Source organism: Danio rerio, chromosome 24, assembly GCF_049306965.1.
Source record: "Danio rerio strain Tuebingen ecotype United States chromosome 24, GRCz12tu, whole genome shotgun sequence".
Taxonomy (NCBI): Eukaryota; Metazoa; Chordata; class Actinopteri; order Cypriniformes; family Danionidae; genus Danio; species Danio rerio.
Window position 1 is genome coordinate 27,412,501 of NC_133199.1, and position 25,501 is coordinate 27,438,001.

At 37.4% G+C, this 25,501-nt stretch overlaps 1 long non-coding RNA gene across 9 annotated transcripts in view; it reads right to left on the minus strand.

The window, feature by feature from the left end:
* LOC137489241 (uncharacterized) overlaps window positions 1-25,501 on the minus strand; it is a 315,493-nt gene that overhangs the window by 165,128 nt on the left and 124,864 nt on the right. For 7 of the 9 annotated variants that reach the window (XR_012399381.1, XR_012399384.1, XR_012399383.1 and 4 more), the window contains exon 3: window positions 22,790-22,899. The exons of 1 other annotated variant lie outside the window; for it this stretch is intronic. This is a non-coding gene — a long non-coding RNA (uncharacterized lncRNA). Of the gene's footprint in view, window positions 1-9,065; window positions 11,076-22,789; window positions 22,900-25,501 lie in introns of those variants that run through there. One more of the 9 variants, XR_012399382.1, reaches the window with a different exon arrangement.

Sequence of the window (25,501 nt, forward strand, 5' to 3'; positions counted from 1 at the left end):
GGAAAAATTGAACATTGCCATATATTTTTATTTTGCGATATAGACTTCTGGCCAATTTATTAGGTACACCTTAGTAGTACTGGGTTAAACCCCTTTTGCCGTCAGAACTGCCTTAATCCTCCATGGCACAGATTAAGAGACTTTGGTCCATATTGACATGATAGCATCACACAGATTTGTCTCCCAATCTCCCATTCCACCACATCCCAAAGGTGCTCTATTGGATTGAGATCTGGTGACTGTTCAGGTCATTTTCAATTCAATTCAATTCAGCTTTATTTGGATAGCGCTTTTACAATGTAGATTGTCTCAAAGCAGCTTCACATAAATGGTCATAGTAACTGGAACAGTGTGGTTCAGTAACTGGAACAGTGTGGTTCAGGTTTTAGTGTTTAAGTTCAGTTCAGTTCAGTTTAGCTCAGTTCAGTGTGATTTAATCATTACTGAGAGTTCAAACACTGAAGAGCAAATTCATCGATGCGTAGCTCTACCAATCCTGAACCATGCGAGGCAGTGGCAACAGCGTATGTCATTTGAGCATAGTGAACTCACTGTCATGTTCAAGAAACCCGTCTGAGATGATTTGTGCTTTATGACTTGGTGTGTTATCTTGCTGGAAGTAGCCATCAGAAGATGGGTACACTGTGGTCATAAAGGGGTGGACATGGTCAGCAACAATACTCAGGTTGGGTGTGGTTTTGACACAATGCTCAATTGGTACTAACGGGCCCAAAGTGTGCCAAGAAAATATCCGACAAACCATTAAACCACCAGCAGCAGCCTGAACCATTGATACAAGGCAGGATGGATCCATGCTTTCATGTTGTTGATGTCAAGATCTGACCCTACCATCCAAACATTGCAGCAGAAATCGAGACTCATCAGAACAAGCAACATTTTTTCGTATCTTTTACTGTCCTATTTTGGTGAGCCTGTGCAACTGCAAATTGTAGCCTTAGTTTCCTGTTCTTAGCTGACAAGTGCACCCGGTCTGGTCTTTTGCTATAGCCCATCTGCCTCAAGGTTTGACATGTTGTGCAATCAGAGATGTTCTTCTGCACACCTTGGTTGTAACGAGTGGCTATTTGAGTTACTTTTGCCTTTCTATCAGCTGAAACCAGTCTGGCCATTCTCCTCTGACCCCTGGCATCAAAAAGGCATTTGTGCACACAGAACTTCCACTCACTGGCTATTTTCTCTTTTTTTAATCGTTCTTTGTAAACCCTAGTGATGGCTTGTGTGAAAATCCCAGTAGATCAGCAGTTTCTCAAATACTCTGACCAGCCTGTCTGGCACCAACAACCATGCCACTTTTAAAGTCACTTAAATCCTCTTTCTTCCCTATTCTGATGCTGCGCTTGAACTGCAGCAGATCGTCTTGACCAGGTCTCCATGCCTAAATACATTGAGTTGCTGCCATGGAATTGGCTAATTAGATATTGCGTTAACGAGCAGTTGGACAGGTGTACCTAATAAAGAGAGTGTATATTGTGACATGAAGACAATTTCACCAGATAACTTATTTTTAATAGTAGATTGATTGGGATGATTCTGCAGTGGAAGTAAATCTCTGTTGATTTTTTGGGGTCCCCTGACACATTTTCTATGTTGTATGTGCTATTTGCAATGCATTTCTGTATTTGGATGTGTTGTGAGTATTTCCATGCATGTGTTTAGTCAGAGATGAATTAAATTGATTGCATTGATTAAATTGATTGCTACTAATTGCATCTCCATAAAACCTAACAAGCAATCTATAAACTTTTGGTGGACCCTCGACACATTTTTTTATGTGGTCTGTGCAATTTACTGTGCATTTCCGTATTTGCATGTTGTATTTTCATGCATAACAATCTATAAATAAAATCAGGAAAAAGATACAATTGAAATAAAGTGTTTTATCTTTTCCAGAGTCTAACAGTATTCAAGTACAGTAACTGAATGATAAAAATAATTCAATAAAATTAAACGTAGTTAAGGTCACAAATGGTACAATTTCTTATACCTGCATGTTTGTAAAATCATGATACGATCACAGGAATCAAAAACACTTGTAAATGTTGAATTATAGTACAAACTCAACATTGCATATTCTGCTATGTGACTATTGCGAAAAATCACATTGCGATATCGATGGTGAAACGATATATCGTGCAGCCCTACTTTCTAACATGGCAGCGTTTTTATTACAGATATTAATGGATGGAAGGATGGACAGACAGACATACAGATGGATAGATGTTTATGTATGTACACACACATGCAATATAAAAACAGTGCTCAGCATAATTGAGTACGCGCCAATTTAAAATGAATATTTTTATCCATTTCTCATTGAATATAGGCATTGCGTTTTAGTGCATTTAAACAAAACAGATTTATTTAACAGATATGTTTATTAAAATTATATTTTAATCACCAAACATATTTAGAAATGCTTAGAAATATATTTGGAAAGATACAATTACAATTAAATTTCAACAAAATATTGCAAAAATAAATTACAAATACAAAATTTCAACAAAATTTTTCCTTTTTTTTGCTTCTCTTGATTTTTCCTGTTTTTAAAATTCGTATTTAATATTTTTCTATAACGTATAAATTTGATTGTATTCGTTTTTGGACCATTTTGGCAAGATATTTAGTTATATAAGCTCCAGATTTGGCTTCAGTGACTGATCTAATGTATATGCACACATAAAATTCTGTATAGTTTTCTATATAAAATATGAATTTAAAAGATAGATTTGTGAGGGATGTACTCATATATGCAGAGCACTGTATTTCCAGTTACTATCCCTTGCTTGATTTAGACTCCTGCGAAGAAAAAAAACAGTTATAAAAAGATTCACAACAAGGCTGTTTGTGTTTTAGCAGAAAGCCCATAATTGAGAGGAAGGTTTTGCTTTCAATAAACAGATGTAATCTGAGGTCATGGCAGCAATTAGTTTGTATGTCAATGCTCCCATGATGCTCTGCACGGGTTTCAGCCTCCCCATTAGCGCTCTTGCTTGCCTGCAAGCCAAACCGCATAGTGCAATATCCAGATAATCAGAGATCAGGCCGATAAATGAAGTTTGATTCCAGGGGACAAGGTCAGGCGCTGAATGGACACAGGTCAAAAAACTAGCATCAGGGTGAACCGTCTCCTCATGAGCGCTGATGGCTCGACCCCCTCTTTTAATTCACAAGTCATTTGCTTCATCTGCCGTGTGAAAGCGGCACATTAGGCCATCAGAGTAGCCATTGTCCAGTCATGTGACCACAGCGAAATTAGACCGGCATGTTTTTGTATATTTTCCGCCGTGTCCGTGGCTCGCTTGATTGACTGATTTCCAATACAGCGTCAGGACGAATCACAATCACTTAATACGATCTTTGGGAAGTGGGGCTGAAGAGGACACAAGTATTAATATAAGGCTGTGCCGAAACTGACACTCTGTCCCTAAGCCCTGAGGCAATATTACTAGCGACCCCCTCCCTCCTTCCTTGATAGAAGAAATGCTGTCTCCATAGCAATTACCTAAGTCTTTTATCAGTCATTTCAAAGGAAGAAAATTAGGGCAATTGTGTCAGGACAGTCATATGGGCAGAAATTGCACACTTATTCGGACCACTTATGTCTGTGACTTTGTTCCTGGCTGATGGGGGCTATTGTTCGCTGCCATGTCTTTGAAAGCTTGATTGGGTTTGAGCAGATGTACTGTACCAGAAAAGGACAGCTTTTGTTTCCTCGGCTACTGCTTTTTATTTTAGTTCTAGTTGAATATAAATTACAGCTCTGTCTTGTGTTTACACAGCGAGCCTTTTAAACGCATTTCAGCCAAATGCGACGCTAAAGGGAAATCATAACACGTCTGATTAAAATATCTGTTTTTATCACATCTTTGAGTTTTAGCTCTCTCTTTTTTTTTTCTTCTTTTGGAGTGGCAAAAAAGGCACCACTTGAATAACGGCTTAAATTTAAGTAATTGAAGAGCATGCATTAATTACCAGAGCAGAACATTTTAGTACTTACAGGGAAACTGACACTGCATATTGATTGAAATTACAAGGAGGGGGACGTTAAAATCAGTGAAATTAAAATGAGCGGGATTTAACTGGTCAAAATCGTGTAATTAGAAAAGAGGGAGATAATTGCTCGCAGGACTTAATCCAGCGCCCCGAGTATTGTAAGGGAAAAGCCCAGATGATTTCCTTGCACGAGATGATAAGTCTAACTTAGCTTAAATGCTAGCGATGCTCAGCTGGAGACCCGCGAGCCTAATCTATCCCCAGTTCACTGCCCAGGCCCTGTTCTCTGTCTGTCTTAGCATATTGATTTCCAAGCTGTCTTATTGGTTCCTAACATAATTATACTAGGAGTAGGTCTCTTAGTGCAGCTAATACATTTACACCATGGCATCTAGGGAAGCTTATAGTCATGTCATTTATTCAGGCAGAGGATTGTGGCTGCTAAAAGGCTGCTGTAAGCAGTGAATTTGAGGATTTTCTGAAATGAGAGAGAGAATTAAGTTGCAGCCCACAAGAAATGCCCAAATCAATATGCTCTCATCAAAAAAAGAGATAGGCCTCATAACCTATAACCATGAAAACGTACCGCTTTATCTATGGGCTGTTATGTGTAAGTGCATGTGTGTTGTAACATGGAATGAACATAATAAAATGTGAAAAAGCCTAAAGTTAACAAGAATTGTCATTCGTAGCCACATTACAGATGTAAACTGGACATATTTCCAGTTGAAAAGGGAAAAAAAATCTATGGAAAAAGGTGTGGTATCTGAATTTCTTGAATGATGTGTGTTTAAGACTAAATACTGTCCTTCTAATAACAAATCATTTACTATCACAATAACTAGTGGTAATTCTATTAAACAAATCTATGATGACAAATGTAAATAAATAACTAGACCAGTTATCATTAAATAAGGACCATAACGACATGCAATATCATTGACAAAATAAAACAAGGATGAAATATCATTAAAAAAAGGTGAAATAAAGTGCAAAATGACATGTATCTACAACTTTTTATCACTGTTGTTTCACTGAGCATCTTTATTGAATGCCGACAGATGTTTCTAATGTCAAAAGAGGTTTTGTGCAGATTCTAGCTGTTAGTATATCTGACCTGACAGATTTCAGAGGAAACAAAAACTAGAGGGAAAAAAAAGTTGGCACAAACCATGATTGCATGGGCATATTATTGATGAATGAAGGTGTATGCTTGCACAGTTCTTTGCACACAAGATATGAAGACCTAAAGACTGAGAGTAGGCCTAAAGAGTACATGGTTTCAAAAACAATTGAGTTTGTGTCACATATCAGTTTCCATTTGTATGACTTTCCATATGCAGACAGCTTTCTCGGTAGTGCTTGTGATGCAGACGATACGGTTGAAATCAGAGTTATTAGCCCCCCTAAATTATTAGGCCCCTGTTCATTTTTTCCCCAATTTCTGTTTAACGGAAAGAAGATTTTTTTTAAGACATTACTAAACATAACAGTTTTAATAACTCACTTCTAGTAACTGATTTATTTTATCTTTGCCATGATGACAGTAAATAATATTTGACTAAATATTTTTAAAGACACTTCTATTCAGCTTAAAGTGACATTTAAAGGTTTAACTTGGTTAATTAGGTTAACTACACAGGTTAGAGTAATTAGGCAAGTTATTGTATAACAATGGTTTGTTCTGTAGACTATCTAATAAATATATAGCTTTAAGGGGCTAGTAATTTTGACCTTAAAAATCTTTTTTTATTTTTTTTAAACTGCTTTTATTCTAGGCAAAATAAAACAAATAAGATTTTCTCCAGAAGAAAAAATATTACCAGACATACTGTGAAAATTTCCTTGCTCTGTTAAACATCATTTGGGAAATATTAAAAATAAAATAAAATAAATCAAATGTGGCTAATAATTCTGACTTTATCTGTATGTGTAAAAGTTTAGTGGAACACAATTCACCAAACAACTTCCAAAGCAGTATGATTGCTTCGGCAGATGCATTTCTGTCACATGTTGTTATCACCATAAGTTAGATTTACAGTAGGGTAGGGTTTCATTTATGTGGTACATTAGTTTTAAACAAGACAGAACATTTAGAATCACCTCCTTTCAAACTACCACATCAAATAGCATACTAAAACATCGCCAAAAGCACATATAACATGTTTCATAGAAAATTAAATGTGCTATTTAAAACCAGTGGCTGGACTTTCACTTTAAAACTTCCTTGAAACATGATGTAGACAAGATAATCTCACTTTGCAACCATTTCATATCCACAGGCACTTTTTTCCAGACATTGTGCCGTTTAAAAACTTATAGCCCATTATGTGGGCATGTCCTCTGAAATGTGAAGCTAATATAAAGTTCAACTTATTTCAAAACTTGCAGGAAGAGTCACAGATTTCCAATCACTCGGCGGTTAAAACTGCAAATAATTAAAAAAACAAACAGTAAATGGGCCAATTACGGTGCTTTCACACCTCTTAAACTTTTGTTTCGGAAACAGGGATTAAAATTGTTTCAATGTTGTTCTTGGTGCGGTACGCTTTCACACAGCAAAGTTTCTAAACGGACCAAAATAGTTAAAACAAGTCACGTACAGGTAAACTCTCCTCACGTTGGTCAGAGTTTCACGGTTTAGTTCTGCTCAGCTGTCATGTGTCCTTATTTTAATTTATGACGATGAGCAATAAGACATAAGCAAAACGCTGAGCTATAATTTTGAATGGTGACACCCACAGACATTATCACCAGATATAAATTAGAGGTAAGAGGTTTCATGCATAGCCATTGACTAGAATTATGCATTATAGGCCTTACATTATAGAGAGGAATAACAGATACACTAAGACTGCTTTTCGGTATAACGAATAAACAGCTCTTGTTAAAAGTTTAACATGTGTAGAAATGACATCCCGCCCAACTCATAATTCTCTCTTCATACAGCCGTATACATGCATACTACATATCCGTGATACAATGTGATATAGCCTGGTTAGAATTGTTTTGCTTTTTCACTATAATTAATCCAGAGTTTGTTTCAATTGAGCCGAGACCACCTCACTTAGGCGATTTCAGACCGAGTATCTTGGCACGGATCAGAGCACGATTGCTGGATTCACATATGCCAAACAAACCGTGCTAACTGGGGATATGCACCAGGTTCCCAAACAAAAGTCTAGGTGTAAAAGCACCCTTAGACATTGTTGCATAAAAATGTCCAACAACTCTAAATATTACTATTGAACGTTCTATTATTAGTGTTCTTTAAAAAACAGATAAATCGTGCACAATTAAGACCACAAATGCAAAAATTATTTTAAAATATTATCCATTCCGATTGGATGTTGACTTTAAAATATACTAAGTCACCATAGCCACTATCAGCAGTGAATGGGCTCCATGCTTAGCACAAGATTTACTGTACAGAAGAGACAGTGAGAAGCAAGGCTAATGCCAGAAACAGCTCCCTTGTGCCTCGTACTGCAAAATTAGCAGTTTAATGATATGATCACTCAACGAGCGGCCATGACTGCTTTTCCTTTGCATATGCACATGCTGTCAATGGCAGATCATGTTCTCCTGCATCTTACAGCAGAGGGAAAATACAGCCCAAAATAGGGTCGTTGTCTATTTATTCTTCTTCTCCTAATTGTTGTCAGAGTCTGACCTGAAATTCAGAGACTGTATTTTTCAAAGTCAAGGCTGCAGATGCACTCGGCCATTTATCACGGTTTGTTCCTTATCCGTAGAGCAGCACGGGCATGCGAAGGTCTGTTTCTTCTTTAATTCCCGAGATTTTGTTGTTAATGGAGGAAGCTGCCTCATAAATTAAGGAAGCACTCAATTATAGAGCTTGACAGAGGTAGATCAGAGGGCAGCCATTGGTCACCTCTGGCAGGTGAGGCCAAACACCCGTAACACAAGATTTATAAGAATTAGAAGACATTACTTGAATTAAATTATACCGAATAGCACTGCAAGAACCCGTGAATGTGCAATGCAGCCTTGCAACATATTTCCAAAATTCAAGATGGCGAATTCCATGCATTGAACAGAATAGTAGAAAGTAGTCATAAAGATTGACGTAGCTTTATAAGATGGATCGTCACAGACATTGGCACATTTTGGATAACTCATTCATTCATTTTCGGCTTAGACCCTTTATTAATCTGGGGTCACCACAGCGGAATGAACTGCCAACTTGTCCAGCATGTGTTTTTCGCAGCGGATGCCCTTCCAGCTGCAACCCATCACTGGGAAACATTTCAAATAACTAGATCAATTCAAATGTATTGTGGACTACTACATATAAATGAATATTGAGTTTGTATTTTGTGTGTGCCTCAGTGTTTATGAGACGCATGAACCAGTTTCGTCAACTTTACATTGTCATGCAAAATAAAATGTGGAATTTGGGGGGAATCTTATCTTATGTTGTTCACCCCGGCTGCATTTGTTTCATAAAAATACATTGTGATATTAATAAAGTCAGAGATGCACCAATGTATAGGCCAATCATCATTTTTGCCCAAAAAGCTGTTATTTGTGTTATCATTAGCTTAAAAAAAGCTGGTGATCAGGGCAGACAGTTGTATACTCTTGTCTGTCAAAAGAGGGCAGAATAATTAATTGTGTAAACAATTTTAATATTGGTAAGTTCTGTGAGCTGGAAATTTTGTTTATTTTTGACACAGCTCATATTATAAACCCCCCGTAAAGGCTATATGACAAGAAATATGACAAGTCTGTCACAGCTAAAGTGGAATTAATTATTATTCATTTAAAAGCAGGTGCAAAAGGCAGAACATTTACCTTATCTGTATTGGTGGATATCACTGAATAATCAGCTATTGGTTTGTTTGAGGCTGAAAAATATAGTGGTGTATTTTTAAATCAACAGTCGTTATTACTGCCTTCATACAACGTCCTTCTGATATATTTAAAATATGCCAGTTTGATGCACAAATAACATTTTCATCACAACAATTGCTGCCTAATATTTTTGTGTGAACCGATACATTTACATTTAAAGATTTGGAGTAAATAACACTTTAAAAATACCTTTATTCAGAAAGGCTGCAATAAATTAATCAAAAGTGACAAACAAAAGATTTATATTTCAAATAAATAAAATTCTTACAAAAGATTGAAATTATGAGATGTCTCAGAAATTGGCACATTTTCAATTCAAATGTATTGTGGACTACTGAATATAAATGAATATTAGGTTTGTATTTTGTGTGTGCCTCAGTGTTTAAAGGTAGCGTGAACCAGTTTTGTCAACTTCACATTGTCATGCAATGGGACAACATGGAATTTGGGGGGATTTTTGCAAGGTTTATCTTATGTTCACCTAAGCTGCATTTATTTCTAGAAAACAATGCAGTAGAAAAATAGTGTTATATATTGTTATATATTCTTAAAGTCAAAGATGCATCAGTGTATAGACCAATCATCAGTTTTGTCCAAAATAAGCTGCTTTTTTGTGTTATTAGCCATCACTTGGTAAAATTAGCTTGTGATCAGGTCAGACAGCTGTATACTCTGTAAACTTGTCTTGTTTACTCCCTTAACTGGGTGGTAATCAGTGAGATCTGCACTGCTAAAATTCTGTAAGTTCGAGGTTCAGTCAACTCTTGATACAGCTAATTTTGTTATACACCTTATAGGCTGTTACTCCAAGGAATATGGCAAGTCTGTCACAGCTAAAGTGAAGTTAATTACTATTCATTTAAAAATAGAGACAAAAGGCAGACCCTTAACCTTATCAGCATTGGCAAATATCACTGATTAATCACATATTGGTTTGTTTGAGGCTGCATGAAATGATATAAAAATGTAGTGGTATATCTTTAATCAGCAGTCATTATTACTGTCAGTCATTCATACAATGTCCTTAAGAAATGTTAAAAATATGCCAAGTAACATTTGTAACAATATAGTAACAGTTTTACTATTACTATCGAAAAACCAATGTGCTGCCTAATATTTTTGTCTGAACTCACTAAACTACTATACATTTCCATTTAAACAGTTGGGGTAATTAACATTTTAAAAATACTTCCATAAAAAATAAGTTCCAATATTCCATGTAGAAAAAAATCTGTTATACCTTAATAGACAAGGTTTTGTTATTTGAAAAAAATGTTTGCCTTTTTATTTCTTGTCTACGAACTTGTGATTTATATGTATACTATGCCTTTAGTACCTACTTTTACCATTGGATAGCACTGGTGGGTGGTTGGTTGGGGAAATGCTATTTTATTTTTTGTTTAATTATTATTTTTATGACTGTTGGTTGTGTTTTTAATATTCTTTTTTTCTAATTGTTAAAAGGTAGGTTTTGTGTTTATATTTTTTAAAAAGTGTATTTACAAGTGAATGTCTGCTAAAATTTCTTATTATAAAATTATTTAAATCACAGCAAAAGATTTGCATTAAGTAATAAATAAAGTTCCAATGCATTTTCTACTTATCGAAGAATCCTTAAAAAGAGTCTCCCACTGAAACGATTAATAATGGAATACTAATAACGACTGAATTCATTTCTGAGCTTGACAAAGGCAGCCATTGGTCACCCCTGATTTATATGAATTAACAGCCATTTCTAGAATTACATTATACTGACTAGCACCCCAAGAACATGTTCGTAAATTCAAGATGACCACTCATCACGTCATATTATTCTCAACAATATAGAGAAAAAGAAAAAAAAATCATCCTTTCTCCCTGACAATACATTTTTCATTTCATCAACAAAGCGGGCAGAGAGAGCCACTGACAATCCATGGCTTTTGCCAGCATCATTTAAAGCTGAAGCTGTCACTTGAATGTCTCATTTCTATTTTATTCATTTCTTCATATGGATGGTAAGCGCAAGACGCTCTATTCTTTCCCTGGGGAGAGAAAGGACAGGCTGATGGGGGTGTGTTTCTGCGGCTGAAACCCTTTCACACACACAAGCCACTGGCCATCAGATCACAGCACAATCAGGCATTCCTCCACCTTGTCACTTCTGAGTCAGAACTGAAGGATCAGCCGGCCGCTGGGGCTATCTGGGTGCAAAGAAAAAGAAAGCCGAGCATTTAAATTTCAGCTACCAGCGGATGAGGTCACATGTCGAACGTGTCAAAGCGCATGAAGAATAGAGGCTTGATGATAAATCTAATAAAGAAGCTTCGAGTATTAGGAAAAACAGCGTTGCTGAGCAAAACCACATTTGTGTTTGAGTAGAGCCACTTATCAAAGATGATCTGAGCTTGTGGCAATCTTGAAAGCATGTACATTCTTTGTTATGAAATTGCATTGTTCGATAGCATTTTTTTCCGTGTACGTTTTTTTTTTTTTTTCTAACAAGGTAAAGTATTAATTCACGCTAGACACATTTTGCAAATGACTTTCCTTTAAATCACATCTAAAAGCCCTGGAAAAACTAATGATTTTTATTAGATTACTATTCTTAAGGATGCATTAGACAAATAGCAGGAAGTTACACTCTGCAGTCCCGGTAATGCAATAAAGTTCCAATTATAACACTTACGTACAATAAGTGGGCTTCTTTTTGCAGCGCTGCACACAAATCATCATTATGTTTCTAATGCTATCTAGATGTGAAAGCTTCAGACACGTAATACGTTTTTCCACCATCTAAAAAAAAAAAGAAAAAGAAAAAAAAAGGGGGGTAATCGTCCCAAAACTGTCAGGCAGCATTTGTTGGGATATGACGGCATCAATCATACTCTATGGGACACCCTGAAGGTTGAAGGTTACAGGAACATCAGCCATCCTTGTTTTGTTTTGCCTTTTTATTAGCCTCACGTTACCTCAGAACCTATGCCGCAACATAACCGACGGCGTGTTTTCAGGCGGGTGGCAGGATTAGCCGTTAGCCGTTCTTTGGCTGTAGGCAAGGATCTGCCTGCTAGGCAACACAGATGACCCTGCCATCCAGCCGGTCGCTGCTGCTGCTGCTGCTGCTGCTGCTGAACACTATCGTGCGGCGCAGGGTGGTAGAACATCACAGGGTCTCCACCAGCCAGGCTTTACCGCAGTAAAAGGCTAACGTTTGGCTCCGCCCCTTTGGCAACAGGGCTAGGAGCATGTGACTCTCTGTAGGGAGAGAGGACCAAAGCTAATGAAAGTAAACATGCAGAGACTCAACAGTAGGCTTTCCTTTCAAATGAAGTTTTTTCAAAAAGTGAAAAACATGTTATTCAGAGAGAGTCAACCTGCAGGGACTGGCTGAGAGACACAAAGGCTGGAGAATGATTGAAAACATCAAACAGCAGTGTTTTCCATCCCGCTGGTGTGGCCTCTGAGATTGCCTTAGCTGGAGATGTTCATTGGTGTCAAAGGATTCCACATTGAACTATAATGATATTCAAGTATCCGTCTCTTTTTTCTTGGTGAGGAATATACCATTCACACAACATTATCATTCAACTAAGAAACACATTGAGAATTTATTCATTTCCTTTCTTCATGGCTTTAATAAGCCTTCAGGGGACTTCCGAACAGAGGGAATCAGTTTTCCGGGAACGTGATGATATATGCTACACATTTGACATAAAAGGTTGGCGGGCTTTAGCACGGCATTTGACCAAAGGTCAAACAGATACAAAGCATTGAGGGTGGTCAGTTGGACGAGATGCGAGAGGTTGCCAGGCTCACACCTCACATCTAAAATAGGATCTAACGTCTCTGCCATTTGCACCTACGCTCCTACAAATAAAAAAAAGAATCAAATCAAATAAAGCAGAGAGAAATCATCAATAAAGAATGGAACCTGGGTATTGCACAAGACCATCAAGGCACAGCCTCACTGGAAGGCACAAACAGTCTTTTGAAATATCCGCTAATCAAAATGACACAGACGTCTCACATTTGATACTAAAAAATAAATTAAACACATAAATAATAAAGAAGTATACTGACTGGAATATGTGTGTTTATGTAATGCACATAAAAGTTGTTAAAAAAACTACAGTAAAAGCTGCAAACATCTGATATAATAGTTAAATTAAAAAAAATGCTTACTTTTCTTAAAATATAATGTATTTTTAGGAAGCAGAAGCTGAAAATTCAGTATCATTTCTGCAGTCTTGAGTTTCATTTAGACTAGTGGTCCCAAACCCACAGGCTGCAGACCGATATCAGTCCATGGATCAATTGGTACCGAGCTACAAGAAATCATTAATCTGAAGAGTCTGAATGATCTTTTACTTTGAAAAAGTACTGTATTTTCTCAGTTATATCTTGGTCACTTGAGTGCCAAAACTTAAATCACAAGCTAGCAAAGTAATTGAGAAAAAGACATCGTTGGAAATCTACTTTGCAAAGAGGAAAAAGACAAGTGAAGGACCTACGAACTGCCAAAGAATGGATCCACAACCCATTTGTCAACAAATCAGGTGAATCCAGCTTGTCTGTACAAAAAGATGATCAACTGCTGCAGATCACAAATGATGGCGGCCTTTCACATATCATGTTATTTCCGTTATTTCCGGTAGAGGCACACGGCTTGCGTGTGCATATTGGGAGTAATGTTCCTTTAAGGCAAGTCATTTCACTCGGCGGCCATCTTTGAAATGCCTCTCGGGCAGAAAGCTCATGCATTGTGTCTGAATGGGGAAACATCAAATTCTCCAAAACTGTTTGTCAAGCTTACGTTTACATTACATATTTGGAATCAACAATAAAATTAAGCAACAACTGCTTCATAAGTTTAATTTCTAAACGTCCGAATCAAACAAAATCTGCATATTTTCATGCTGCAAACACACATGCACACTCCAAAGGAAGGAGATCATGACACCAACCTCATTTATGGCCATTCTACACATGATAATCCTCTGGATAATGATCACCTGATCGCGCTGCTCTTCTGAAGTAATCCACAACTTGGTCTTGATGGCTAATCTCTTCCAGAAATGGCACCTCACTTTGTTTACAAGTTTGTGGGCGTTTGAGTAGTTGTTGTCATGTGCGTTTGACAGGACGGATTGTACCTCGCGTTCGTTTCATACAGATTACAAAACCAGAAAACTTTTGTTTTCGAGTGCACTTGGTTCATTTAAAATACAGATTTCAAGCTTTATTTGGATGTTTCCTATGTCTGTAAAGCAAGTATTCGCTGAGATTCCAGTGCGTTTGTTGACCATCAAACTGTCATAAAAGCACACATCTGGTCCCCTGGAGAAACGTCACTCTATATCGATCGATGATTGGCCCCTGCACTGGTAGGCGGGGCTTCATTCGTCATATTGACCGTTACACTTTTTACCATTCAAAACTATACAAGTGACATGCCTTGTGTATTTCTAAAGTCTTTGGCTCCACTTTGCACGCTCCGTGCTTCCAGGCGCACTGCGATTCACATGACAAATAAAACAGAACTGACCAATCAGCTTCTTATTTTGTATGGAATATAGACATTTCTGTAGACTAATTATCTCAGACAAACACTGCAGTGCTTTTTAATTATCCCCATTAATAAAACTTGTATCAGAGTTGCAGCAATGTTTTGTCAGCTTGTCATGCTCTGAGAAAACTGTTAATGGTCGCCTAGTACACCCACCCTACCTACCCCACCCACCCCACCCACCCTACCTACCTACACCCACCCTGTTGAACAATCCATGGTGATAAAAAGGTTGGAGACCACTGATTTAGACAGATTTAATCCTTCAGTAACATTCCTTTTTATCAACCGAAACAGTTTTTATCAATGAAAACATTGTAATGCGCTGTGTAAACATTGACAAGGTGAATCTTTCGAAAAAAAGAAAATAGAAGAGCGTCAAGAGCGTCAGTAAAAAAAAACATAATATTTCAAAAGATCTCTCTTTCAAATAAATGTTGCTGTTTAGAACTTTCCATTCATCAAAGATTCCTGAAAACAATGCATGACTGATTCCAAAAAAACACAAAGAAACATAAGCAGCACTTAAATAAATAATAACAATATAAAAGTTTATAAGTTTATTGAGCATAAAATCAGCATAATAGAATGATATGTAATAGATTATGAACACTGGAGTAAAGAATATAATTTTAAAAACTATATCTACTTTAAATTAATGACCAAATTAATGTTAAAGCACAACAGCATAATAAAAGACATCTTTCAAAAACAAACCAAAAAGTCAGCTTTGTAAAGTAGCTTGATTACAGTTGTGTTTTTTGCCTCATTTAATGACGCTGAATTCACAACATTTGTTGTACGGTTAAAAGATATGTCCTTACCCACAATACATTAGTTCAAACCCCTCTGAATGACAGCCCTGAATGCATATTTGCTTACTCATGAATCTTTAAAGGATGAACTGCTCGAATTACTCTGGCGTTCAGTGATGTGTCCTTAGGTGAAGGCCTGGATTGGTCATGTTGTTTCTCTTTACACTGCGTTAAGGTGCTTAACCGCTAATACACGAGTGCTATCATAATGACCCATGGGAGATAATGGGACTTGGCCCAACAACATATGCCAGAGACACAGCGGGATGTACCCAAGACATGTTTCTGACAGTTTTATAATTAAACTATGGAAGAAAAAAAAATTGCAAACAGCTCCATATCACAGTACTTGACACACAGGGATCAGCAAACAACACAAATTTTAAATGAGCTTCATCCAAATGTTGACTTTCCGTCTTGTGTCATATTTGTAGGGCTTTCATGCTATTTTGTTTCCTTTTTATGCGACGTTGATGCTTTATTTATTGGGTGTTGTGTTTCTGTACACCTCAATATTCTCAAGGGAAATCAAAACAATTGCAGGGATGATGTTTGATATCAGTGTTCTCACTGTTTTTCATGACATGGAATGGATAATGAAACCTGTGCGTTTATAGCAAGCAGAACAGGCAAAACATAGTGAGATAAAGGTTGGATGACTAATTTAGCAAGCAAAAGAGTCTGCTTTCCTGTAACAGAAAAACTTGCATTCATGTCAGATTTACTTAGCAAATGTGTCATACATGTGCCTCTTTAAATAAAGTGTTGAAAAACAAGATTAAATACACGTGAATCCATCTTTATCTGTCCATGTATCATCCATCTACAAATCAAGCTAATATTAATCTAATGAATCAGGCCATCAATCTAAATCTACCCATCTAGATTGATCTATTTTTATATTTCCTATTCTGCTATCCATTTATCCATCCTTTTCTTTCCATCCATTTTCTATACATCCATTTGTGCATCATCCATTTATGTTTATCCATCAATGCATCCATCCATGTCTATTCATCCATTCATGTATCCATCCATATTCATCCACGATTCATGCATATATGAATCAATGAATCTTTGAATCAATGAATCAATCCATCCATCCATCCATCCATCCATCCATCCATCCATCTATCTGTCTGTCTGTCTGTCTGTCTGTCTGTCTGTCTGTCTATCTATCTGTCTATGTCTATGCATCCATCTCTAATCCATTCATCTATCAACCAATGCATCCACCTATGTATCAACATATCCAAATACTTCTATCCATCCATATTTATCCATCATACATCCATCTGTTTTTAGGTCTATAAAGTCAAAATTCAAGCCGTTTAAATGTTTGACACATTTAGATCTTGAAAATCTTTTTGGTTAATCTTTGTACCTTTTTTTTTTTCAATTTTGATACTACTTACTTTCATTTCAAGATGCAACTATAATTCGTTTTGAAATATACAACACAAAATACATTATCCAACCAGCAAAGCAGCCCATTTCCATACAATGAAAATATAATCACTAGTACGCTCAACTGCAGTTTACTTCAGTTATGCTAAACAAAACAGGTAAAGATCAAAATGTTGCTTACTAAACATGTAGCCCCCTTTATCCTACCAAAGGCACCAATTCATCATCATCTCACCATCTATTTAGCAAGGTAAATTTGTATCTAAATACATTTAAATTTGCACAGGCCGTCTTATTTTATAGGCCACTTGCTTCTTATCACTCCTATAGTGGCCTGTCTGAAACAACACACTCTAGGTAAACATTATCTCCATTTAAACAGGCCCAGATGGTGGACTCTGGTCAGATAGAGCTGATGGTGTATGGCGGTGGTGCAGAGGTGAGGAAGTGAAGGGTGGGGTCCTATACAAAAGAGCCGTCTGGGTCACACTCAACCTGCATCTATGGAAAGCCAATTAGCTGGATTCATTCGCATCCCAAACAGGGCCAGACTGTTATCCTCAGAGCAAGGGTCTTCTGGACAGAGCGTTTGTTTAAGTAGCTCCCCCTATCCCTTCCTCGCCACAGGGGAATGACCTTCATTTAAATACAGACCCCATTATGGACCACAAAGGGAGGCCATGGCGAGAAATATCGCATACATGCTGCAAGGCTGGCAGTCATTAATATTTGTACAAATTGTGTTTTTAATATAAATCTAAGTTTAAAATAAAAGCTATTAAGAGTTACCGTGCATTTATTATAAGAGGAGGAAAGGTTTGTGGACGACAAGACTCTCCACAAACGGACTCCCATTTATCAGGAACAAAGGACCCCAAAAGTGGCAGAGAGTAATGAGGGGAGAGAATCTCTCTCTTTGTGATAATATGGAGAAATTAATTAAAAATAACGAATGGCGGCTCCTTCTTCACTCGCAAAATCATTTATTACAATGGTAATTGCTCCTCCCTATTGCAGGTTAATTCTTTAAACAGTGTTCTACATCAAGATATTCAAATTCTCCTAATCTATAATTCATGATATACTTTGTACCAGGCAAAGCTGTTAAATATTTAGTGAATCATTGCCCACAAACTTAATCACCCTGCAGAAACCGCATGTGTTTTTAATGCATTTTTCATTTCTTTCTTTTCTCCATTTAGTTAAAGTGATACACTTGGTGGTAATTTCACAATTAAGGATTAACATAAAACAACTTAACACAATGAATTAATTAACAGACTTTGTGTGGAACTGGCCTACCGCACAGCATGAGCCGTAATTACCATTCTGCTTTATAAAGTTTTAAGCGCGATACATATTTTACGCTGATCTAATGGAACATTCATTAGGTATTCTTGTTGCACCTCTGTTTACTGCTAGTGCTTATATCTTCCACATCAGTGCCGCAGGCCCGCGGAGCAGGAAATGTGATCAGCAAGGTCATGAGGCATTTCATCACTTCCTGTCACTTCACTACAGGAGCTCCGCATCAAATAGTAGTCAGGTCATTCATAATAAGCTGTACATTTTCAGGTCTTAACTGGCTTACTATTGCATAAAATTGTATGTAAGAATTATGAAACATTTATGAAAGATGGAAATAAAATAATTTTTCCAGTCTCCAAATTTAAATATACAAAAAACGTGTCGGGGGTGACTTCTTAGATTTGGGAAACTCATATTACTACTACAGTTATGCTACTATTACTAATACTACTACTACTACTAGGAATAATAATATTAATAATAAAAATAATAATGATAATAATGGCGACGTGGTGACGCAGTGGGTAGCGCTGTCGCCTAACAAGTTGCTGGTTTGAGCCTTAGCTAGGTCAGTTGGCATTTCTGTGTGGAGTTTGCATGTTTTCCCTGTGTTGGCGTGGGTTTTCTCCGGGTGCTCCGGTTTCCCCCACAAGTCCAAAGACATGCGCTGCAGGTGGATTGGTTAAGCTAAATTGTCCATAGTGTATGTGTGTGAATTAGAGTGTATGGGTGTTTCCTATGGGCTGTAGCTGGAAGGGCATCCACTGCGTAAAACATGTGCTGGATAAGTTGGCGGTTCATTCCGCTGTGACGACACCAGATTAATAAAGGGACTCAGCTGAAAAAAAAAAATGTATTGAATGATTAAATGAATGCAGGGCCAAAGGAGGAAACAATGTTTACCAAACTGTTTACCAAATGACCAACTCTTTACTTCCATGTGGTTCAATATTTAGCTGTTATTCTTATTATTTACTTAAAAATTAAGTTGCAATCAGTATTGTTTAATGGCTGAGTATCCCCTGTATAAAAATACAGAGGTAAAATCATTATCTTGAATATGCTTGTGCAGTTAGAAAGCACAAAAATACATATCCGATCCACAGGAATCATCCAACCCAAGTTTTCTATGATTTCATCCCCATTAAACTTGTTCTTGGTACAGGATGTTAATGTACCGGCAGCTCTCATGGTAATGTAGCAGTAATGATGCAAGCGTCTTTTACATCAATGGTGTATCTAACACACGGTGGGCTGTTTGTGTCTCTGCATGATTCAACATCCAATATCTTCCACCTGTTCTTTCAGGATTCAGAGGTGCGATGCTGTTCTTTAGCATACGAGGTCGCCTACTTAGCTGTGAATAACATCACATCACAGCAAGGTGATACAAAGACTCCGTCGCCTTACAACAAACAGGACATACAGCAACAAAGTACACAGTTACATTTTAAACAGCCTATTTCAATGATTCATTCAGAGACACTTTGTGCCTGATGTATAATTCATCATTTCGCCGTCATCCCTCTCCACCGCTGTCAAGTAACAAACAATGAGTTTTTGATGTGAATAATTTAAAGTGTGTTACGCTGTGCTAATATTATCCAAGAAGAAGAAGTGAGCTTTTCATTATAACACTTAATTTCCCACTAGACCATTCTTACGAACAAGTCATCTTTCCGCCAAAAACTTAACAACCATATGCTTTAAAACATAAAAACGCCATATTCTGAACCGTCTGTAGCAAGGTATGTCATGTATATGTTCAAATAAGATGCCGTTTTCGAGTCGGAATCCAATACCAGCCAATAACAGGATTTCAAAAAGGGGTTTACACTTCAAAAACTCCGTCCCATGATCCCAGTGCTTCCCAAGGCAGAATCCAGAGCTCCGACAGCATCAGAGCAGATACATCAAAATAACTCTGTCGTGAATTATATCCTAAAGCTCCAGAAACCCCCTCCTCTTCCACTTCTCATATGTTGTTGTGTGCAAATGTAGCAATTAATGGATTCCCCAGAGGAAACTTTTATTGCTCAGAGGTTGCTCTTTCACAGCTCACGAGAATTAATGGAGTTTCCAGTATTGTTTCATTTGAGTATTGTCACGTTCTTCCCCTTGAATATCTTATGAGATATATACTATAAATGAGGGAGGTGGGGGGGGGGGGGGGGTTAATTAGCAGGGGAAAAAATGCTAAACAATTTCGGCAGATGGCAAGAATATTTACATGAATACTGTACACAACTCAACTGTTGTTATTCTATTACATACACAGCATGCAGATGAGTGAAATGGCATTTCTGACAGACCAAGTTGCATGAGATGCTACTGTATATTAGCCTTTTTTGGCATGGTATGACATGTTGTAAGAATTCATATGCTATAAGAACCCAATCTGAATCTAATAACAAAGCTTACACCTATATGGAAAAATTTAAATAAAAGTTAAAGCACCATAAGATTTCACAATCGCTTGTGAACGAATCAATTGTCAAGAGAACTGTCATGTTGTATTGGAGATTGGACAAAAGCAAAAATACATGCATTCATTTTAAACTCTTTGACTTTGTTTGAATAGCGTTTGAGTTAGCCAAATCTAAGCACAATTTCAATGTTGAGATCTTTTGGAAAGTCTAATGGCTGTGCATATTAGATTACCATAGGGAAGAGAAAGCTTAATCTATTTTCTGCTATAGTCTACTTTTCAAACACTATACAAAATATTTATTATAATATATTGTAATTGTACAACAACAAAAATCACTCTGTATGACTAACTTTCCTCTGCGGAATGCAAAAGAAAATATTTTTAAAAATTTAACCGCTTAATAGGTAACATCACATCAAATGCTGCCATCAGAACACCAAACAAGCAGACTGGGACCACTCAAAAGATGGGTCTCAAAGAAGTTTTAGTCCACTCAAAACTTTTTTTACTTGATTAAAATGTATAATAATATTAATAATAATAATTCCTTACAATTATATAGCGCTTTTCTGGACACTCAAAGCACTTTACACATTGGGGGAATCTCCTCATCCACCACCAGTGTGCAGCATCCACCTAGGTGATGCGATGGCAGCCATATTCAGGGCCGGCGCTTCCATAGAGGCGACCTAGGCGGCAGCCTAAGGCGGCAGAATAGAGAGGGCGGCGTCCCCAAAACAACCCTCGCCACCCGCGCCCTCATCTGGTCTAGGGTCGCAGAATAGAGAGAGCGGCGTCCCCTAAACTACCCTCGCCACCCGCGCCTCAGATATATCCGCGTCTGGCGCGGCAGAATAGAGAAGGTGGCGTCCCCTTAACTACACTCGCCACCCGCGCCTCAGTCATAGCCGCGTCTTGGCCGGCAGAATAGACCCCCCCCCCGGTTTAAGTTTAGGTTTTAGGGCGGCGTGACCGTCCTTTGCCTACAGCGGCAGTTCAGCTTGCTCCGGCCCTGGCCATATTGCCCCAGACCGCACAACACACATCAGCTGGTTGGTGAAAAAGCCAATTAAGATATGGGGATGATTAGGAGGATATGCTGGACAGAGTCCACTGGGTAAATTTGGCCAGGATGCCGGGGCTATACCCCTACTCTTTTTCTAAGAACATCCTGGGATTTTTACAACCACAAAGACATCCAAAACATCCAAAAGTTGACACTCACTGAGCAGTATAGAGTCCCTTTCACTATAATGGGGTGTTAGGATCCACACAGCCTCCCTAACACCACTTCCGGTAGCAACCTAGCTTTCCCATGTGGTCTCCAATCCAGGTACTGACTGAGTGCAACCCTGCTTAGCTTCAGTGGGCGACCATGTGAGAGTTACAGCGGGCTAGCTGTGAGCAATTTTACGTTTATATTAAGTAACTAAGTTGTTTTGGAATATATAGTAGTCAATATTAGAAGTTGGTCAAAGTGTTTTCTTTAAATTGTCCTAAAAATATTCAACAACACCAATTACAATTTTTGCAAAGCTTTTGATACACTTTAAATGTTGACAACTGTAATCATTGGTTCAAACCAAATGAGAATTTAAGAAATTGTGAAAAGTAGATTCAGCACAAAATTCACCTCACCTAAAACTTAGATTCATGTGAGCTAAAACATATTCTGTGGGTAATCTTCAGCGAGTCATGTTTTGAGTCTGGTGTTAACCCAGTATTAGTTGCACATACAATAATAACTGTTATATTACAGAAGTAAGCCATTTGTGTTTGCACAGACATAACGGTAAGTAAATACTGACAGAATTTTCTCTTTTAGGTAAATGCTTTCATTACGTTTAAATTACAGTGAATGCACCAACCAAATATCATAAACCCTATTGTAAACATGTTAACTAGAGCAAAAGGATCTGCATTAAATTGTGAACTGTTGTTTGGTATGGCTTTAGAGTTGTATCTGTGCAGTAATGTCTGCGTCCTCCTCTCTCCAGCTATCTTGGAACTTCTTTCCGGATAGATTGTGGAGTATTATCGATATCATGGTGCCAGAGGTTATCTATACCATTCACACTATCAGAGCGCAGAGAGCCCGAGATGAAAATCAACCCATCAGAAGACATTTTCCATAGTTTCATTACAAAAGATTTAAAAGATGAGGGCTTCAGTCAGATCATTGCAGATACAGCTCCTATAGATTGAAAATATGCTATAAATCTATAATGTGGAAATAGGCAGCGAGCAAGGAGGAGGGCAGGTATTAGCAACCTATTGTATAGATAATTGACGATTTCCTATGAAGCTTTTCAAATGGGCCTCCCATCTTTGAATCACTTTCATCCCATTGAATGTGAGACTCTGATTGTGTGAAATCACCACAAGTACCTTCAATTACAGGAGGCAGTCAGCGTAGGAAATGGCTGCTGTAGGTCAGAAGGAGAAACGGCTCTGTGAAATGGCAGATGAAACGTCGCCTTCAGCAGCAGTCTACATACCTATATGAGCAGATAACGTGTATTATTTAGGGCTTGATAAAGCGCAGCCCATAAAATGAACAAGCATTTGGATAAACAATGGTGGAAGAACATGCAGAGATACTAAGACTCTGTAAGATGACACAAGAGGAGAGGACAAGTGAGAAAGGGGGAAGGAGAGAAAGAATGTTAATAATAATGACATGATCATTTGTTTTCTAATATTAGACAGACTGGTCTTGAAATATTGATCAAATACAGAAATATTGCCTACAATATTGCACATTTTCAAATTAAAATATAATGATATAACATAACTTAACAAATTATTATTATTATTATTATACTAGTATCTAAGTGACATAATAAATTTTTAGCAATTTGAGTTGATTCAGGATAAATAAAAGGCATTAAATCATTATTGTTTCAGAAAATAAAAAGGTCAAAATCAAGTATTTATGCAATAATATAATATAATATAATATAATATGATTTTCTTATTTAGAGTAAAAATTCATCACTGTCACAATCATCTAAGTGGTAAAAAAGATCCATTTTAGGGAATGGTCATGTCAGACAGGGACTATTTTTCCTTCCGCTTGTCTGAACTTGCAGAAATGATGAAAAGTGTCCAATCACAGGACGCATTCACACAGAAAAAAATAATCTGGAGTCATTTTACACTAAATAATGGCAAGGCTAGATGGGACATTTGTTTTAAAGTGTTTGTGTGACATCTGTAAAAGAAAAACTGCTAAAATACAAATTTAAATCTATAATCACAGTTAATATATAAGCAGAAAACTAGAGCTCAGTGACATGATGGCTTTTAAGGATCATGTATAACAGATGTAATTACCCATTTATTCTTATAAGATATATTATCATTGACTAGCCAGCTAATCTCATAAAATACATCTAAAATAATTTATAAATGCAACATTTCATCATGATTATTGTACATTACACTTAAACGTTCACTTATTCAGTGCTAACCAACCAACCTGTAGGTCACACATATTGTCACACGGGTTCAACCACGCATACCGGTTGCAAAAAAACAACCGATTGCAATAGCAAACATGCCGTGTTGTGCAGTAGGATGCCAAAATCGCAAAAAAAAAGCCCAAAAATAGAAAACTTAAATTTTACCGTATACCACACTGCTTTTAATGCCAAACACAGACGTCTTTGGCTAACAGCCATCAGAAGAGCTGAAAGGAGTGAGTACCTAGTTAAAAACACTCAACTTTGCAGTACTCATTTTATATCAGGTAAGTTGACACTATGCTGAATCATACACATTACTCGCTTTTGATTGCACCAATGATTTCAGCAAAAACAGTAAATATGGTTAAACTGCAGACACTAAATGCAAAGAATGAAGTGTACATACTCTGCCATACAGGTGTAATTCGCTGTCAGAATGCAGTTGTTTTGCTTGTTGATGACTACCTAGGCCTTGTACAGTTCTGTCTTTTTCATTGTCTTTGGCTAGGCAGAAACTCATTTTTTAGCACAACAAAGTTTTGAATCTGGTGATCATGGAAAATTATTTCTTGCGCATGACCACACAGAACAAAATTGTAGGCATCCAAAGACTTGGCGTTCAAAGACTTTAAGTTCTCGCTTGTAAAATCACTTGGAGTTTCAATGAGATAGTTGCATATTTCGGGCTGGATGCTTGGCTATTTGTCTTATCCAATATCCATTGGGAGGGTGCTATTGCAACTGGACCTGTCAGACAAACGCCGCTCACTTAAACATTAATTTTGCCGAATAATATCCTTATCGCTGGGTGACAAGCTGTTATAATGCGCTGGAAGCATAAAAATAATATAGCATGTAAGCATGTAAATAATATATATATAATATGTAATTAATGTAACTTTTCTCTAATACAATAACGAACTCTGTACTGCATTGGATATCATTTCTTCAATGTAAATGCTAGCGCTCCTGTTTTTTTCTGCACCCTCGATGTGCACGCATCCTGAATGTTTACAAACCAGTAATTCGTCTGTAAAGAGTGATTGTAAATTCATCTGTTCAAGATGAACCCATCGAAGTTCCAACAAACCTAAATATGCCTTAATATTGTCCATTGAAATCCATCTATAAAATGACGGCCAAACATTTATAGATTTAAGGCTTAAATGAAGCCAGGTTGATGCTACTGTATGTGGTTACTAGTGAGGATGCTCGTTGACCAACCATTATTGTCCAAATTCTGAAGCCTGAATATCTCTTTAATTCTCGTAAAAAATCCATTTTTATGTTTTCCACCAGTTTGAAAATCATATGTATGGCTTTGCAAAAGAAACAGTACATTATGTTTTGCATCACCCTCCTCCTGCTGCAGGACACCGCACATGGTGAAGTGTAATTTTTCAAACAAGCCCCCTACACTAAATACGAGGCCGAGTAATTGCAGTACTAACGAGTACACCAAACCAGAACACACACAAGTTAGCGAAAGCGCTGCGCTCACTTCTATTAGCCTTCTCTTGGCCACAGCAGGAGATAATCTCTCAATCAGCGTAATGAGGAAATATATACGGTTTGATCCCAGCAGCTGACGCCTGGCCTCAAGACCAATTTACCTTTTAAATCCTAAAAGAAC